The sequence below is a fragment of the Oncorhynchus tshawytscha genome, linkage group LG07 (genome assembly GCF_018296145.1).
Source record: "Oncorhynchus tshawytscha isolate Ot180627B linkage group LG07, Otsh_v2.0, whole genome shotgun sequence".
Taxonomy (NCBI): domain Eukaryota; kingdom Metazoa; phylum Chordata; class Actinopteri; order Salmoniformes; family Salmonidae; genus Oncorhynchus; species Oncorhynchus tshawytscha.
In genome coordinates, this window is record NC_056435.1 from 49,526,990 (window position 1) to 49,544,942 (window position 17,953).

A 17,953-nucleotide genomic window follows, 5' to 3' on the forward strand; every position below is an offset into this window, starting at 1 on the left:
ATTCAATAAGAATATTTCATTCATTCAGATCTAGGATGTGTTATTTTAGTGTTCCCTTTATTTTTTTGAGAAATATAGACAGATGGTCGTTCTCATACAAACAGATCCTCACTCACAATGACTAGTTTACCCATTTCATTACATCTTTATATATTGCAAATAAAATGTAAAAACAATCACAAAATGTTTTTTATATACATTTCAAACAACGGCATTAGCATGAGAGCAACTTACCAGTCCAAAACAATGTCCTCTCCATTCAAAAAAATATGCCTCAGTTTCAGTCTCCAAAATGGAGTCTTCAAAAAATTCATGATGAATTTCCTCAATTGTTTCTACATTTGTATATCTAGTCCTAGAATTCGCTTTCCTTGACTTATTGACCATGATGTTGGATAAATAAACAGCTGAAGATGCAAGTCACCGAAATACTGCTGTGCGTAATAAACTCTGCTCCTTCACGGTTGAATTGGCAATGGTGAAAGAGCGGTCCTTACGCCAGCGTTCAATGGAAAGGTTTGTCTTACAACAAAGAATCATGGGATATTGCCGTTTACCTCTGCTCATTGGCTATCTACCCAGCTAGATTTCAAGACGATCAGTGGTCATTCGGTTAAAATACGGTCAATCAACGAGACAGTGGTAATTTAATTGGTGCACAATGGGCTCGTCACTTGTTGTCTTCCAATCGGTCTATCCGGGTCAATACGTCCCGCAAAATTACCCATCAGGTTTGGCTGTGTTACAAACAGTTGATTGCAAGGAAACCAAACATGACTGGATAAAGTCAGGGAAAATCTGTATTTTACGTTGGATGTTATGTTGGAAATTGAATGACACGAAATTCAACGAGATAAGCGTTAACAATGTTTTGTTAGGTTAAATCCATGTTTTATAGCCTAACAAAAGACCATTCATTGTGTAACAATGAGCCTTGGGATTGCAACCAGAGCAAGATCTTCAAAGGGAAACTATTTATTTCAATGCAATCTGATTTTGTTACGCAAGTGCTGGTTGAATAAGTAGTTTGATATGGGGGTCTGTGCTCAGATAATCGCAGCATATTCTTTCGCAATAAATAATTTTTAAAATCTGACAATGCAGTTGGATTGGCAAGATTCTAGTCTTTCGAACCATGTGAGACACTTGTATCTTCATGAATGTTTAATATGACTATTTATGTAGCGATCACCGTATGTTGTCGAATTTAATCCCGCTAACGGGTTCGGTGCGCAGAGAGGTTAAACTTGTCAGATTTCAAAAATGCTTTACGGCGAAAGCATATTTTACAATTATTTGAAAACATAGCCCAGCAGACAAATCATTACAAACAGTAACCAGCCCAAGTAGAATAGTTACACAAGTCAGAAATCGAGAGAATTAATCACTTACCTTTTGATGTTCATATGTTTGCACTCAAGACATTTGTTCAATAAAGTGTCTTTTTATATCCGAAAATTTCTTTTTTTTTTTCTTCAGTAATCCACAGGCTCAAACGCAGTCACAACAGGCAGACAAAAAAATCCAAATTGTATCCGTAAAGTTCATAGAAACATGTCGAACGATGTTTATATTCAATCCTCAGGTTTTTAGCCTAAATAATCAATAATATTTCAACCGGACCATAACGTCGTCAATATAAAAGGTCAACAAGAAAGGCTCTGTCGCGCTCATGAAAAAGCTCTGACATAGCAGGGTTCACTCATTCAGACTGCTCTTACTCACTAATTTTTCAGAATACAAGCCTGAAACCATTTCTAAAGACTGACATCTAGTGGAAGGCATAAGAACTGCAATTTGAGTCCTAAGTCAATGGATACTGTAATGGCATTGAATAGAAGACTACACACACATCCATTCAGGAAGAAGGATTGTTTTTGCCTGCCAAATCATCAATTCTGTTATATTCAGACATTATTTTAACAGTTTTGGAAACTTTAGTGTTTTCTATACATCTACTAATTATATGCATATCCTATCTTCTGGGCCTGAGTAGAAGGCAGTTTAATTTGGGCATGCTTTTCATCCAAAATTCCAAATGCTGCCCCCTACCCTAGAGAAGTTAAGTTAAAATAAGTGTAAATTCAGTATTGTTGTAATTGTCATTATTATAAATAAAACAAATCGGCCGTTTTTATTTTTAAAATATTTTTATATCAGTATCGGCTTTTTTTGTCCTCCAATCATCGACATTGAAAAATCATAATCGGCCGACCTCTAACCTGGACTGTACGATCTGATAATCTAGGTAATTCTATACCATACCAAAAAGTATCCATATCTATTGTGCTCGCTGAACAGGATGTATATAAATCTTCATAACATTGAAACACACTTTCTCTTTGGAGTAGATCACCTTATTGTCCATCTTAATTGCTGGAATTTTTTTATTTAACTAAGCTAGTCGGGTAACAAATTCTTATTTTCAATGACTGCCTAGGAACAGTGGATTAACTGCCTTGTTTCAGGGGCAGAACGAATGTTAGAAGTGTTACGCATTTTTAGTTGTCTTGTTAGTAGCCTGCCTGTCTTCTCACCTCCATTAAAAACTGGTTCAAAGTCTAAACTGCATGTTCTGCCTTTTTTTGGTTATAAATTTGAATTTGCAGTCAGTTTGAAATGTGATATCTGTGAAATGTCTTGCCAAATCCCTTTCCAAACCACATCTCTTTTTTATTTTTTTTTTATTTTTTACTGCTTTCAGCCCCTTCTTTTTGGATGCATGTGCTATTATTTCCCTCTAATATATGCTTTAGAGGTTTCCTGTACTGTGGAAATATTTTGAGCCTATGTTGATCTAAGATCATTGGCTAAATATCTCCTCTTGTAATAGCATAGTGTTGAGTCTAAATCTACCATTCCTCACATTTTCAGAGTTTATATTTTATTCACCGCTTTAGCAGCCTCCGCCAACGCTGATATCCTAGACGTGTCTGAGTCATGGCTTAGGAAGGCCACCAAAAATCCTGAATTCCATCCCTAACTATAACATCTTCCGACAAGATGGCACTGCCGAAGGGGGCGGAGTTCTATCTACTGCAGAGTTCTGTCATACTATCCACGTCTGTGCCCAAACAATTCAAGCTTCTACTTTTAAAAATCCACCTTTCCAGAAAAGTCTCTCACCGTTGCCGCTTCTTATAGACCTCCTTCAGCCCCCAGCTGTGCCCTGGACAACATATGTGAATTGATCGCCCCCTCATCCATCTTCATAGTCCGTACGAGTTAGGTGACCTAAACTGGGACATGCTTAACACCCCGGCCATCCTACAATCTACGCTAGATGCCCTCAATCTCACACAAATTATCAAGGAACCTACCAGGTACAACCCTAAATCCGTAACCATGGGCACCCTCTTAGATATCATCCTGACCAATTTGCCCTTTAAATACAACTCTGCTGTCTTCAACCAAGATCTCAGCGATCACTGCCTCATTGCCTGTGTGGGTGATGGGTCCGCGGTCAAATGACTACCCCTCATCAGTCAAACGCTCCCTAAAACACTTCACCGAGCAGGCCTTTCTAATCGACCTGGCCTGGGTATCCTGGAAGGATATTGATCTCATCCCGGGATCTGAAAGGTATGTTTCTCGTGTTGTGGTGCGAGTCATCCGGGATCATAATGTTGATTCCTAGACATTTTTGTGTGTAGTATTTTGTTGCATTATGATGTGTTAATGCTTATTGGAATGAGCTTTGGTTGGTATTCACGGCATATTCTTAAGTGTTTGGTATAGTGCCTTAGATACATATCAGTGGTTTTGGTTGTCCGGTGACATCATTAAACAAGTGTGTTGCCTGGTAGAGTATGCCAGTGGCCTAATACTAGTGTTGGGGCTTACTGGTATTTGTGTTTTGGGAGAAAACTGAGTTAATGTTAAACTCTGTAGGTGCGTTGTTTGCATCTATTGTGACAGCTTTTTTAATGTGTAATGTTTGGTTGGCCCAGTATTGGTTGCCTTTGTTTGGTAAACTTTCCACTGCGGTGGATAGTTGGTTGTGTGCTGTGTTGGAGAGTGTACATTGGTTAGTTTCCAGGCCCCTGCCCAGGCTGGAAACTCTTGCTCTACTCGCTGTTGGGACATCGGTCTGAGGTGAATACAATCTGCTGTGTACCTCAGTGGGAGATTTGGGTAGGGTAGTGCCATTTGCTACCCGGAGCTATATCCTTTCTTTTTCCCCTTTTAGGCTTTGCGATGTGTTTCACTTTTGAATATGTTGGGCATGGTTGTTATCTTTGTGTGGTGTCCGTGGACTGAGCAGTGGTCTCGGTGGCACATCTGTGGCTTGGGGGTAATCTGTCAGCGTGCTGTTTTTCCCCCATGCCAGCAGGCTACAGTGCGTATTTACCGATCGCAAATCCCCACAAAGACTAAGGTTGAGTTATGGCGCTTCCCCAAATCCTACAATATCTCATCTCTCTTCTGTGGTGCCCAGTGTGATTGCCATTTCTCTTGTTGTGGTCTGGTGTGCTCAGCAGAGGGGAAGAGCGAGATTTGTGTTTGTATTTACTTGTGACTGGCGTTTAATGTGTAGACAAGTTCATTCGCTTTCCATCAGAGGAACTGTTAGAATTATGTACTAAACAGCTGTTGAAGATCACTGATCACTACCAGGTTGAAATTAGTGACAAGCCATTGCCGAGGACTTAAACATATAAATAATAATTGGCATTTAAACAGGATTTGGAGTGTGCTAAAATCAAGTGGCTAGAGTTAGTTAGGGAAGGAAAGCTCTCAGGGGAAAGTTTGCTTTGGGAACGTGACCCAGATTTACCTAGGGGTCGCTTCTCTGTCGTGCCCCGCACTCATTTGATATTGTTGGAAACTTACGGTTGTTGCCAAAATTTAATGAGAAGGACCCTGAGATGTTCTTGTCGTTGGGAGCTTGTTGCTGACGCGCTCTCCCGTGCGCCCTGTTCCTGAATGTCTGTGACTGACCTTTTTGTTTGGTATTGTTCTGTCACTCCTGTCTGTTCCCTTCTAGTCTCATTTTCTTCTTTCCTCTTAAAGGTTGCTTTCTGTGTGCAAAGGTTGCTGAGGTCTGGGGAGGACGAGGTTGGCTGGGGCAAGTGGAAGTGTGAACACGTACCCCTCATGGATTTGGGACGCCGGCTGGGCCATTTGGGACGCCGGCTGCGTCATTGAGGCAGTATTTTGTTTGTGTGATTGGTGTGGTGTTCCAGGGTCCTTGTTGGTCCCTGGGTTTTATGGGGTGGAGTGTGACGACCCTCCCACTCTGTCTGCCAAATTCTCTCTTTGCTCTTGTTTTCCTAAATTAGGATGTCGGTGGACGGAGCTGGGAGGGTCATCAGTGAAATGGGACATACCTGTCCCGGGATAAATACACCTTTTCCCCATTCATTGAGGAGACTCTCTCCATGCAGACACACTTTTTGGTTGTGGCATTTTTGTGGCCGGTTTTGTTTGCGTGATTTGGCATCTTTCAACACTCCTCGTTATCACATCTATACATGCAACCACTCACACTACTGATTACTGACTACACACACCATTGTTTATTTGTACATAGGTTACCTCCGTTAATAAATATATTTTTTTGTTATTCCTTATCTCCACGTTGTCTCCCTTTTTTGTTATGGGCTTCGAGACGGTTTGTGACAATATCATTATGTAACTCTAATCTAGCATGATCTGTGAGGGCAATAGGCCCAGTCTTGCAATCAATCACATTATTAACCATGCAATTAAATATCAATAAATCTTCTGGAGTGTGTCTTATGACACTGGGAGAAAAGGTATTCTCTATCATTCGGATGGACTAATCTCCTTATGTTTGTAAAGCCCATATCTTCTGTTAGCAAATGTATTGCAAGTCTATACTTTGGTGTGGAGTTACCTGTAAATGTACTTACATCAATCATATTGTCAATCACTTGGTTGAAGTCTCGAAGGATGATCTGTCACTCCATATTTCCTAGTATAACGTTGACCTCCTAAAAAGAAATTGGGGTCCTCCTTGTTGGAGCATACATGTTGCATAATACTACCTTAATCCCATTTTATAAGAGCCTCAATGCAGATAAGCCTGCCAAACTCAGTGTTGCTTCAACTTTACAAAATTAAGAATTTTCACCCCATTTCGTTTGGAATTAGAAGAGCTATGATAAACTTCTGCAACACAGCCTCTCCTAAATTTCAGTGCCTCTATCTGTTAAATATGATTCCTGTATAAACACAATATTCGCCTTTTATTTTGAATGTCAATCTTTTTCCTCTTCACTTGGTTACCACAACCATTTTATATTCCAAGAGTGTTTACATAACCATTAGCCATATTTGCACTGAGTAATTATAGCCTGTGAAGTGGCCCATTTAACACGTGACGACTCTAATGAACGTCATATAACACTTCACTCATATATATATATATATATATATATATATATAAACATAGAAAACCAATCCCAAAATAAATCTCACCTGGGAACGTAACGTTGCTTCTCAATGATTCAATCATCACAGAACAGTCTTTGCTGCTGCAGAAGAACTAACAGTCAACTCAAATTGACGTATGGTCCCTGAGGTGCTTGAGAGCCAAGACTAAATTGACAACACTCCCCAGAGTCCCGCAAACACAGGCTACCTTCATTTGTATAGTAAACAGCATACACTTCAACTTGTATTTTTACCTTGTCTCGTCTTTATCTAGGCTAAACACCTTGCTCTAGCAAGAATCTCTCTGCCTCCACATTGTCCTTAAAATAATTTTCTTTCCCTTCCAAGAAAAGAGCAGGGTCGCTAGGAAAGCCAGTGTGTGTGCCTGACATTCTTCTCGTGTAGTTGTTTCTTCTTTAAAATCCGTCCTTCTGCCCCATTCATCCTCTTGTATCGCATCAACTTTTTCCTTTAGCTTGGTAGTTGTTTTTATTGTGGAGACATGGGATGCAACATCCAACAAAATTGTGTTCATCTGTCCCATTTTTCTCAAATAGATCCTACAGATTTCTCTGTGTTTCTGTGTTTATCCATGTCTTGTTGGGGGGATTCGGGAGGATTTGCTGTTTGTTTGCTAGTCCGTGGCTTTCTGTGAATACCGTGTGTTAAGCAGAAAGTTTAGCGTGTGTTGACGTTCCAATAACACCACTTTAGCGAGAGATTTCAAAATGTAAATTCTTTATATTAAACTGTACTTCAGGTCAATATATTAAGATAATGAAAGTGTATGCCGTTGAATTGAGCTTCAATGCCATACAACACTCCTTCCGTGGCCTCCAACTGCTCTTAAACGCTAGTAAAACCAAATGCATGCTTTTCAACCGTTCGCTGCCTGCACCCGCACGCCTGACCAGCATCACCACCCTGGATGGTTCCGACCTTGAATATGTGGACATCTATAAGTACCTAGGTGTCTGGCTAGACTGTAAACTCTCCTTCCAGACTCATATCAAACATCTCCAATCGAAAATCAAATCAAGAGTCTGCTTTCTATTCCGCAACAAAGCCTCCTTCACTCACGCCGCCAAACTTACCCTAGTAAAACTGACTATCCTACCGATCCTCGACTTCGGCGATGTCATCTACAAAATTGCTTCCAACACTACTCAGCAAACTGGATGCAGTTTATCACAGTGCCATCCGTTTTGTCACTAAAGCACCTTATACCACCCACCACTGCGACTTGTATGCTCTAGTCGGCTGGCCCCGCTACATATTCGTCGCCAGACCCACTGGCTCCAGGTCATCTACAAGTCCATGCTAGGTAAAGCTCCGCCTTATCTCAGTTCACTGGTCACGATGGCAACACCCATCCGTAGCACGCGCTCCAGCAGGTGTATCTCACTGATCATCCCTAAAGCCAACACCTCATTTGGCCGCCTTTCGTTCCAGTTCTCTGCTGCCTGTGACTGGAACGAATTGCAAAAATCGCTGAAGTTGGAGACTTATCTCCCTCACCAACTTCAAACATCTGCTATCTGAGCAGCTAACCGAGCAGCTTTGGAATTCAGCCGTGACTACATCGATTTCGCCCAAAATCAGTTAACTTTTTTTTTTTTTATTATGAAAAGCTAACCTTGTACCTATGTTTGTCCTCTGTAGTTGCATGCCTTTCTTTGGTTGCTGAAATCCATACTTTTTCAAATAACGTTATTCAAATACTGTACAACCACTGACTGTTTCCTTGTTGTGATTCAATTGGCACATGCATTTGTGCTGATTTGCCATCTTAGAGCAACATTAACATTTATTGATAAAGTATGGATTTCAGCAAACAAAGGTACAAGGTAGCGTTTCATAATATTGTTTTTTGAAAGTATTGATCTTGGCCGAATTGATGTAGTCTGAGCTGAATTCCACAACCCCATCTCTCCTCTACTCCGTTGGAATTAATTAGAAACTTACTTCATGTGGAGTTTAGTCAGCTATACTACCTTATGCATAGTGCTCTGGCTATACATTTTTATTTGGTTTGTAAAGATGCAAAAACAATGCTAAAAGCCACCATATCTACTGAATGAACTACCAAATGTCATTCTTGGTGTGTGGACATTTATAAATCAATGTGAATCCGAGACAAAGTGATGAAAACCGAAGTTGAAATCCATGCTAGGCTAGCAAGCGTAATATGTGTGCAACTGCATGACCACTGCTTGATTACTTTTTTACTGTGGTTGCTAGGGTTTGTCGCTATATTTAGCAAGCTTTCAGACCCCTCCAGCGACTTATTGGTAAGAGGTTAGTGATTCGGCTACCTTTTGAGGAGTTTTGACACTGAGGATTTCTATCATTTTTATAGCATTTAGGCAGAGAAGCGAGAGGGGGTGAATGCTACGTCGAGGACCGCCGTTGTAGCCTCTTACTAACATCCCGATCTTGCGAAGCAGAATATAAACTAGTGACAACAGGATGCTTCATATGAGGCTCTCGCAGTTGTACATCAGCAAGCGTCATCATCTAGCGACTTCTATCAACAAATCGAGGAGCCAATAGCGATTCTCACTGAAAAATAGTTGGCAACACTGGCTATAAACGGTGAAGGTGGACATTTGCCTGACAAATAATTCCATGACCGTCACAGCCCTATTTTGATTAACACACAAGCATAAATACTTATATATACTGAGTTGAGATGCACCCCCTTACTTGCCCTCATAACAGCCTCAATTTGTCAATGCATGGATTCTACAAGGTGTCAAAAGCATTTCACAGGGATGCTGGCCCATGTTGACTCCAATGCTTCCCACAGTTGTGTCAAGTTGGCTGGACGTCCTTTGGGTGGTGCACCATTCTTGATCCACACTGCAAACTGTTGCGTGTGAGAAACCCAGCAGTGTTGCACTTCTTTACACTTTTAAACCTGTGCACCTGGCACCCTATTCAATGGCACTTACATATTTTGTCTTGCCCATTCACCCTCTGCACGGCACACATACACAAGCCATGTCTCAAGGCTTAAAAACCCTTCTTTAAACCTGGTCTCTTTGCCTTCATCTACACTGATTGATTGAAGTGGCTCAATAAAGGATCATATCTTTCACCTGTATTCACATGGTCAGTCTGTCATGGAAAGAGCAGCTATTCCTAATGTTTTGTACATTCAGTGTATATTCTGAACTTTCACATGCCCATCACAGCTGGTTCTCCATAGAGTGAAATTGGTTTCCATATTCTCTCCTCCTCTCCCTGATCTGCAACTATTTTCTAATCCTGCTAAAATCCCAAATCCTGCTTAAGGGATCTGCCCCAGCCCTCGATGACAGTAGAAACAGCCCTCCCTGCTGCGTGTACAATGGCCTGGGATGGATGGAGTGAGTGGACTTTTGTTGTTGTTCAAGAGGTTTATTCAAACCAATGCTTGATTTTCTTCTCATATTGAAGGCACACGATAATATCGACCTGTAGACTTTGTTTTGAAAGGGTTCTCTGTGTGAATATGTATTCCAAACTTATAGAGTGTCCCCCAAATGGCACCCTATTTCCTACATAGTGCACTACTTTTAAACAACTCTGATCTCAAGTAGTGCACTATGTAGGGACAGGGTGCCATTTGGGATGCCCTCTCCGTCGACATGGTGGTCGCAATAATGAGGTCAGCTGAACTGATCAGAGTGTTGTTGAGAGAAATGTTCCCCATAGTCTAGCTGCAAACTGATTGAACTTTGAGCCTCCTGTGCTAGCTTGAGAAAATCCTCACCAAAATTGAATGTCATCACCCCATCCTATGCATGTGGGATGGCAGAGCTTGATTTAACCACAGTGGGCGTTATCATTCAAAACATTGGTTACAGATTTTGTAAGTAAGTTGCCATAAAGAATGGGGTCTTATTAAAAGTTCCAAGTGCACTGCATGTCTGTCTGCCAGGGCACTTTGCACACTGAATCGTCTCTCTTGTCAGGATTTGTAGTGAATGTGAGCAGCAATTTTTGAATTTGGCTTACAGCATGCTTGGTAATGTAACAGACTAGATTTCTGACTTTATAGGAATGTGCTTTGTTTGGCCGTGACTCAAATCATCCTCATTATCCAGCAGCCATGTTGAATGAGCCATTCCATGAAACATCATCTGCTCGGCACATTTCCTTGAACACTTTTGAACGCGTGTTCTCAGTGACTATGGCCTGTTGGATTTCATATGAAATATCCAACAGCACATCCACTGGCTTCATCCATTTGATCTCACATCTGGAATGTGGAAGCTGCATTATTGGAGGGTGGCAAGGCAATGGAGTTGTGCTCTGCTTTGTCCCCAGAGAGGTTTCCTGTTGTCAACTATCAGGAAGGTGATATGAAATACCCAAAGCCTCTGATTACAACACTGTTTGCCTCCTAAATGGTACAATATTCCCTACATAGATCCATATGAGTCCTGGTCAAAAGTAGTGGACTATATATAGAGAATAGGGAGCAATTTGGGATGTAATTCAAGTCTCTCTGCCCAGCTCCATCACATGCCAGGTTACACATAACTAATGTATAGTATATTTCAAAGGCTCTCTGCCCAGCTCTATCACGTCAGATTACACAAAATAATGAAATATACATTAGGTATATTATTAGTATGTGTCTTTCTCACCCTGGAGCTGCTGTGCTGTTACATAAGGCTGTGTGAAACGCAAAGGGACCAGGGTTATTTATAGACAGGGTTTGTTTTTGATGTGCAGAAGGTACTGTGTTTGTGTTGACACCTTTTAGCACATCATCCTTTGATATTCATCATCACTAGGTGTGCAGTAGATGTGGTCATAAAGAGCCTTTTGATCAGTTTTGTTTCTCTATGCGAGGAGCCTGTTTGCCTCCCAATATGGCAAATTATTCCTTATATAGTACCTTATTTCTTATATACGACACTGCTTTTGACCAGAGCCCTATAGGCCCCATTTAAAAGTAGTCCACTACATAGGGAATAGGGTGCCATTTGGGACGCATTCCCTGTTTGTTAGGCTGCACATCGAGGACTGATATGATCTCTGGATCAGTTGGCGACGTGCCTACACACATCCTTACGAGGAATGTCACAATGACAAAACCAAGTAGGGGTGGTGCGCAAGGGGTGTGCGCACCCCAAAAAGAGAGAGAGAGAGCGAGAGAGAGAGATATATATTAGTACCAATCAAAAGTTTAGACACCTACTTATTCCAGGGTTTTTCTTTATTTGTACTATTTTCTACATTGTAGAATAATAGTGAAGACATCAAAACTATGAAATAACACACATGGAATCATGTAGTGACCAACAAAAGTGTTAAACAATCAAAATATATTTGAGATTCTTCAAAGTAGCCACCCTTGGCCTTGATGACAGCTTTGCAAACTCTTGGCATTCTCTCAACCAGCTTCATGAGGTAGTCACCTGGAATGCATGTCAATTAACAGGTGTGCCTTGATAAAAGTTAGTTTGTGGAATTCCTTTCCTTAATGCGTTTGAGCCAATCAGTTGTGTTGTGACAAGGTAGGTGTAGTATACTGAAGACAGCCCTCTTTGGTAAAAGACCAAGTCCGTATTATGGCAAGAACAGCTGAAATAAGCAACGAGGAATGACAGTCCATCATTACTTTAAGACATGAAGGTCAGTCAATCCTGAAAATTTCAAGACCTATGTGAATCAGGCCTTCATGGTCGAATTGTTGCAAAGAAACCACTAAAGGACACCAATAAGATGAGACTTGCTTGGGCCAAGAAACATGGTCAATGGACATTCGACCGGTGGCAATCTGACCTTTTGGTCTGGTTAATCCAAATTTTTGATTTTTGGTTCCAACCGCCGTGTCTTTGTGAGACGCAGAGTAGGTGAATAGACGATCTCTGCATGTGTGGTTCCCACCGTGAAGCATGTAGGAGGTGTGGGGGTGCTTTGCTGGTGACACTCTGATTTTATTTAGAATTCAAGGCACACAAACAGTATGGCTACCACAGCATTCTGCAGCAATACTCCATCCCATCTGGTTTGCGCTTAGTCCCACTCATTTGTTTTTCAACAGGACAGTAACCCAAAACACACCTCCAGGCTGTGTAAGGGCTATTTGACCAAAGAGAGCGATGGCGTTCTGCATCAGATGACCTGGCCTCCAGTCATCCGACCTCAACCAAATTGGTTTGGGATGAGTTGGACGGCAGAGTGACTGAAAAGCAGCCAACAAGTGCTCAGCATACAGTGGGGCAAAAAAGTAGGAGTGGCTTCGTAAGAAGCATTTCAAGGTCCTGGAGTGGCCTAGCCAGTCTCCAGATCTCAACCCCATAAATCTTTGGAGGGAGTTGAAAGTCCGTGTTGCCCAGCAACAGCCCCAAAACATCACTGCTCTAGAGGAGATCTGCATGGAGGAATGGGCCAAAATACCAGCAACAGTGTGTGAAAACATTGTGAAGACTTACAGAAAACGTTTGACCTCTGTCATTGCCAACAAAGGGTATATAACAATGTATTGAGAAACTTCTGTTATTGACCAAATACTTATTTTCCACCATAATTTGCAAATAAATTCATAAAAAATCCTACAATGTGATTTTCTGGATTTTTTCTCATTTTGTCTGTCATAGTTGAAGTGTACCTACGATGAAAATTACAGGCCTCTCATCTTTTAAGTGGGAGAACTTGCACAATTGGTGGCTGACTAAATACTTTTTTGCCCCACTGTGTATGGAATGTCTGTGGCAGAATGAAAAGGGAAGGGTCGTCTGTCAGAGCACAGTGGTCTGGTAATCAAGGCCAAAGCATTCCCATAAGAAGATTAACAGCCTCTGGTTTCTACCCCGCCTACCCCACCGTTAAAACCAGTGTCTCTCTGCGAAAGGGGGTTACTGTGCTTTTAAAACAACAGGCCTGCTAATCCAGCCCACAAGCATTCACATAGTATAGATAATTACTTGCAGATGTGAGGAAAGCACTGGTCCTCCCTCCCTCCCTCCCTCACCCCTCCCCTCTCCTGCCTCAATCATCCACGTCAGTGTACAAGCAAAGGGAATGTTTTTGTATAGGTGTGTGCCATGACCTAATGGGTGGAAGGGTGGGGTGGGAGAGCAGTGCATTATGGGGAGTTCTCAGATATACACTAATTTCTGGGAGAAAATCCCTTCTTTCTTTGGTTCTATATTTGGTGGCATATACAAATGATAAATCATATGTAGTCTCATAAACCACATTTAGAACTCTTTAAGATCACCTCTATCACAGTACAAGTCTTCAACTGACAAAAAGTAGCCGTTTTGGCATATTTGCACATTTTGCGGCATGAATAAGGAAAAAGCTTAAACCTTGGGAAAGCAGAAACGCCTTTTTCAATACATTTCCTAAGGCATCAACTGAGTGATGGATTTTGATTGTTACAGGAAAGGGGGACAGTTTTCTGACCAAACACAAATGTTATATAAAATGTAAGATTGTATATTAGTAGTGTAAAACCTTGTGACTCGAATAGAGTTTTAGGCTATTGCGGTTAGGAACAAAAGTTGAGCCCCACAGTATTTTAGGCCTGATACAGTGCCTTGCGAAAGTATTCGGCCCCCTTGAACTTTGCGACCTTTTGCCACATTTCAGGCTTCAAACATAAAGATATAAAACTGTATTTTCTTGTGAAGAATCAACAACAAGTGGGACACAATCATGAAGTGGAACGACATTTATTGAATATTTCAAACTTTTAACAAATCAAAAACTGAAAAATTGGGCGTGCAAAATTATTCAGCCCCCTGAAGTTAATACTTTGTAGCGATTACAGCTGTAAGTTGCTTGGGGTATGTCTCTATCAGTTTTGCACATCGAGAGACTGAAATTTTTTCCCATTCCTCCTTGCAAAACAGCTCGAGCTCAGTGAGGTTGGATGGAGAGCATTTGTGAACAGCAGTTTTCAGTTCTTTCCACAGATTCTCGATTGGATTCAGGTCTGGACTTTGACTTGGCCATTCTAACACCTGGATATGTTTATTTTTGAACCATTCCATTGTAGATTTTGCTTTATGTTTTGGATCATTGTCTTGTTGAAGACAAATCTCCGTCCCAGTCTCAGGTCTTTTGCAGACTCCATCAGGTTTTCTTCCAGAATGGTCCTGTATTTGGCTCCATCCATCTTCCCATCAATTTTAACCATCTTCCCTGTCCCTGCTGAAGAAAAGCAGGCCCAAACCATGATGCTGCCACCACCATGTTTGACAGTGGGGATGTTATGTTCAGGGTGATGAGCTGTGTTGCTTTTACGCCAAACATAACATTTTTCATTGTTGCCAAAAAGTTCAATTTTGGTTTCATCTGACCAGAGCACCTTCTTCCACATGTTTGGTGTGTCTCCCAGGTGGCTTGTGGCAAACTTTAAACGGCACTTTTTATGGATATCTTTAAGAAATGGCTTTCTTCTTGCCACTCTTCCATAAAGGCCAGATTTGTGCAATATACGACTGATTGTTGTCCTATGGACAGAGTCTCCCACCTCAGCTGTAGATCTCTGCAGTTCATCCAGAGTGATCATGGGCCTCTTGGCTGCATCTCTGATCAGTCTTCTCCTTGTATGAGCTGAAAGTTTAGAGGGACGGCCAGGTCTTGGTAGATTTGCAGTGGTCTGATACTCCTTCCATTTCAATATTATCGCTTGCACAGTGCTTCTTGGGATGTTTAAAGCTTGGGAAATCTTTTCGTATCCAAATCCGGCTTTAAACTTCTTCACAACAGTATCTCGGACCTGCCTGGTGTGTTCCTTGTTCTTCATGATGCTCTCTGTGCTTTTAACGGACCTCTGAGACTATCACAGTGCAGGTGCATTTATACGGAGACTTGATTACACAAAGGTGGATTGTATTTATCATCATTAGTCATTTAGGTCAACATTGGATCATTCAGAGATCCTCACTGAACTTCTGGAGAGAGTTTGCTGCACTGAAAGTAAAGGGGCTGAATAATTTTGCACGCCCAATTTTTCAGTTTTTGATTTGTTAAAAAAGTTTGAAATATCCAATAAATGTCGTTCCACTTCATGATTGTGTCCCACTTGTTGTTGATTCTTCACAAAAAAATGCAGTTTTATATCTTTGTTTGAAGCCTGAAATGTGGCAAAAGGTCGCAAAGTTCAAGGGGGCCGAATACTTTCGCAAGGCACTGTATATGACTGCTTGCTCAGAAATAACCGATTTGATCTAGTTGACTTGGTGCACACACACATTGCCTGCTCCACTACAGCTTTTAATGCGAGTTGCAGGATTGTGACTTACCTTCATGTGTATACTTTCACACACTTCACAGCCTGTGGGCTAAACACTGCAGAAACCACATGACATGACCCCACCTTTCTGTCATATGACCTTTTGATGCCTAGATGGATATGACAGAATGTGTGTATCAAACAGGACAGGGTTTTGAAACCTTTGGACGGGTAGTGTGTGTGTGTGTGTGTGTGTGTGTGTGTGTGTGTGTGAGAGCTTGAGCAGCAGTGTGAGCATCAGTGTGTGCGTGTCGTGTGTATGTTTCGGTGGGGGCTAGCTCAACCAGATTACAGGGCATTGAAGCACACTCAATGCCAAGTTGCAAAGTCTTCCATGCAGATGTAACCAGCTGTCTGTCCCTCTGTCAAGGTACTTCTCCCTCACTCTTTCTTGGACCTTACCATGACTCCTTCACTCTTTCTTGGGCCCTACCCTGACTCTGTCACTCCTTTCCCCGTTGACTCTCTCGGACCATCTCTTTCTTGAATGCATATATGTGTGTGTACAAAACAGTAAGAACACCTGCTCTTCCCATGACATAGACCGAACAGGTGAATCCAAGGGAAAGTTCTGATCCCTTATTGATGCCACTTGTTAATCTACTTCAACCAGTGTCGATTAAGGGGAGGAGACAGGTTAAAGAAGGATTTTTAAGCCTTGAGACAATTGAGACATGGATTGTATATGTGTGTCATTCAAAGGGTGAATGGGCAATACAAAATATTTAAGTGCCTTTTGAAAGAGGTATTGTAGTAGGTGCCAGGCGCACCGGTTTGTGTCAAGAACTGCAGCGCTGCTGGGTTTTCACGCTCAATCGTTTTCCGTGTGTATCAAGAATGGTCCACCACCCAACTCAATATTAGGAAGGTGTTCCTAATGTTTGGTATACTCAATGTATATGGAGTGCATGTAATGTATTACATTTGGTCATAATCATAACGCAGATGCTCTAATTTAATGTAGGTGACAGTCAAAAAGTCATATGGTATCTTGGGAGAGTGGCAGAAACTGTCAGGAAAGCATTCCTTAATTAAAATACCAAATGGTAAAGAGTGGGGATCAGTGACAACTTGACAAGTCTCTGGTGTTGCTGCAGGAATATAGGTCATAGAAGATGCTTGGGTACTTGATCATGCGTTCATTGCCTACAGGGAAGAGTTGCGTTGGTGGCAGTGGGATGGAGATAGAGGCAGAGCGAGAGAGACTCACATTGGTTTACCAGATGGAGAACCTGGTGCTTGATAGCGACTGTTCACAATCATGTTGATTTGTATTTTTTACAACAGTAGAGAAGCAATCAAAACAGTTTATTATTAATATCATCTCTTTTGCCAGTTACACAGCCGACAGCGCGTTTGAAGTTACACAACTGGTTTGCACGGTGATATTTCTCCAGGATGTGTATTCTCACAGGAAACGTGTGGAGTGAGGCAAAGCAATGTTCAAGAGCTTAATGGAAAACCAGACGTGGAGGGTGTGAAGGTTGCTAACTGGGACCACGTCTTTTTTTGGTCTCTTCCTCTCAGGGTTTTCCTGGACACAGTGGCGCCATGGGTCAACCAGAGGATCACAGCCAGCTAGCTCCTGGTGTCTCGAAGTTGGGTTCCTCGTCAAAGGTCTTGACTTGTCATCACCAAAGTGATGCTTTTGGTCCTTTTTAAAAAAAAAATTAATTATGCGCTTTTGATCAGAGACGGACGACGGTGTCACCTTTTGATTGATGAGGAGTGAAGGCAGAAGACCCATTAGCTACTGGTAGAGATACATGAGCTTTGTGTTTGAAAGGTAAACATTGGATGTTGTTGTGGTTTCCTCCCCCGCAATCGTCTAAATCTTGCAGGCTCACACTCAGTTGATGTGAGTGAGTGTGTCAGGCTGAGGTGAAGTGTACTGGTCATGTCTTCCGATAAGCTGACTGACGGTATACGTAACTGTTGTATTGCATTGACTTTCCTTAAACAGGAACTGTATAGAAGATATTGATTAGCTGAGCAGTATGTGGTGTTGAATTAAATCATCTGAACTAATAATGCTCCAGGCTATGTCACTTCTTTGACGAAGAAAGCCGAAAGGAAAATTAATATTCAGAGATAAACATTCAAAACAGAGGTTTGAAAATTTAACGATGGCATTTCCACATCCTTGTGCAATGGTTCTTGGCAGTGATGGTAATTTATTTAGATAGACATTCCTATTCAACTGTAATCATCAGAGCCTGGGGTATCGGCAACTTCCGTACCAAGAAATTATTGTCAGCGTTGAATATGCTACATTTATATCAATTCTGATGCCAGCAGGCTGCCTAC

General features: G+C 41.6%; 1 protein-coding gene across 2 annotated transcripts in view; it reads left to right on the top strand.

The window, feature by feature from the left end:
- Positions 1 to 17,953, top strand: part of LOC112254724 (nck-associated protein 5-like) — a 252,820-nt gene that overhangs the window by 172,037 nt on the left and 62,830 nt on the right. The gene's annotated exons all lie outside the window — the stretch shown is intronic.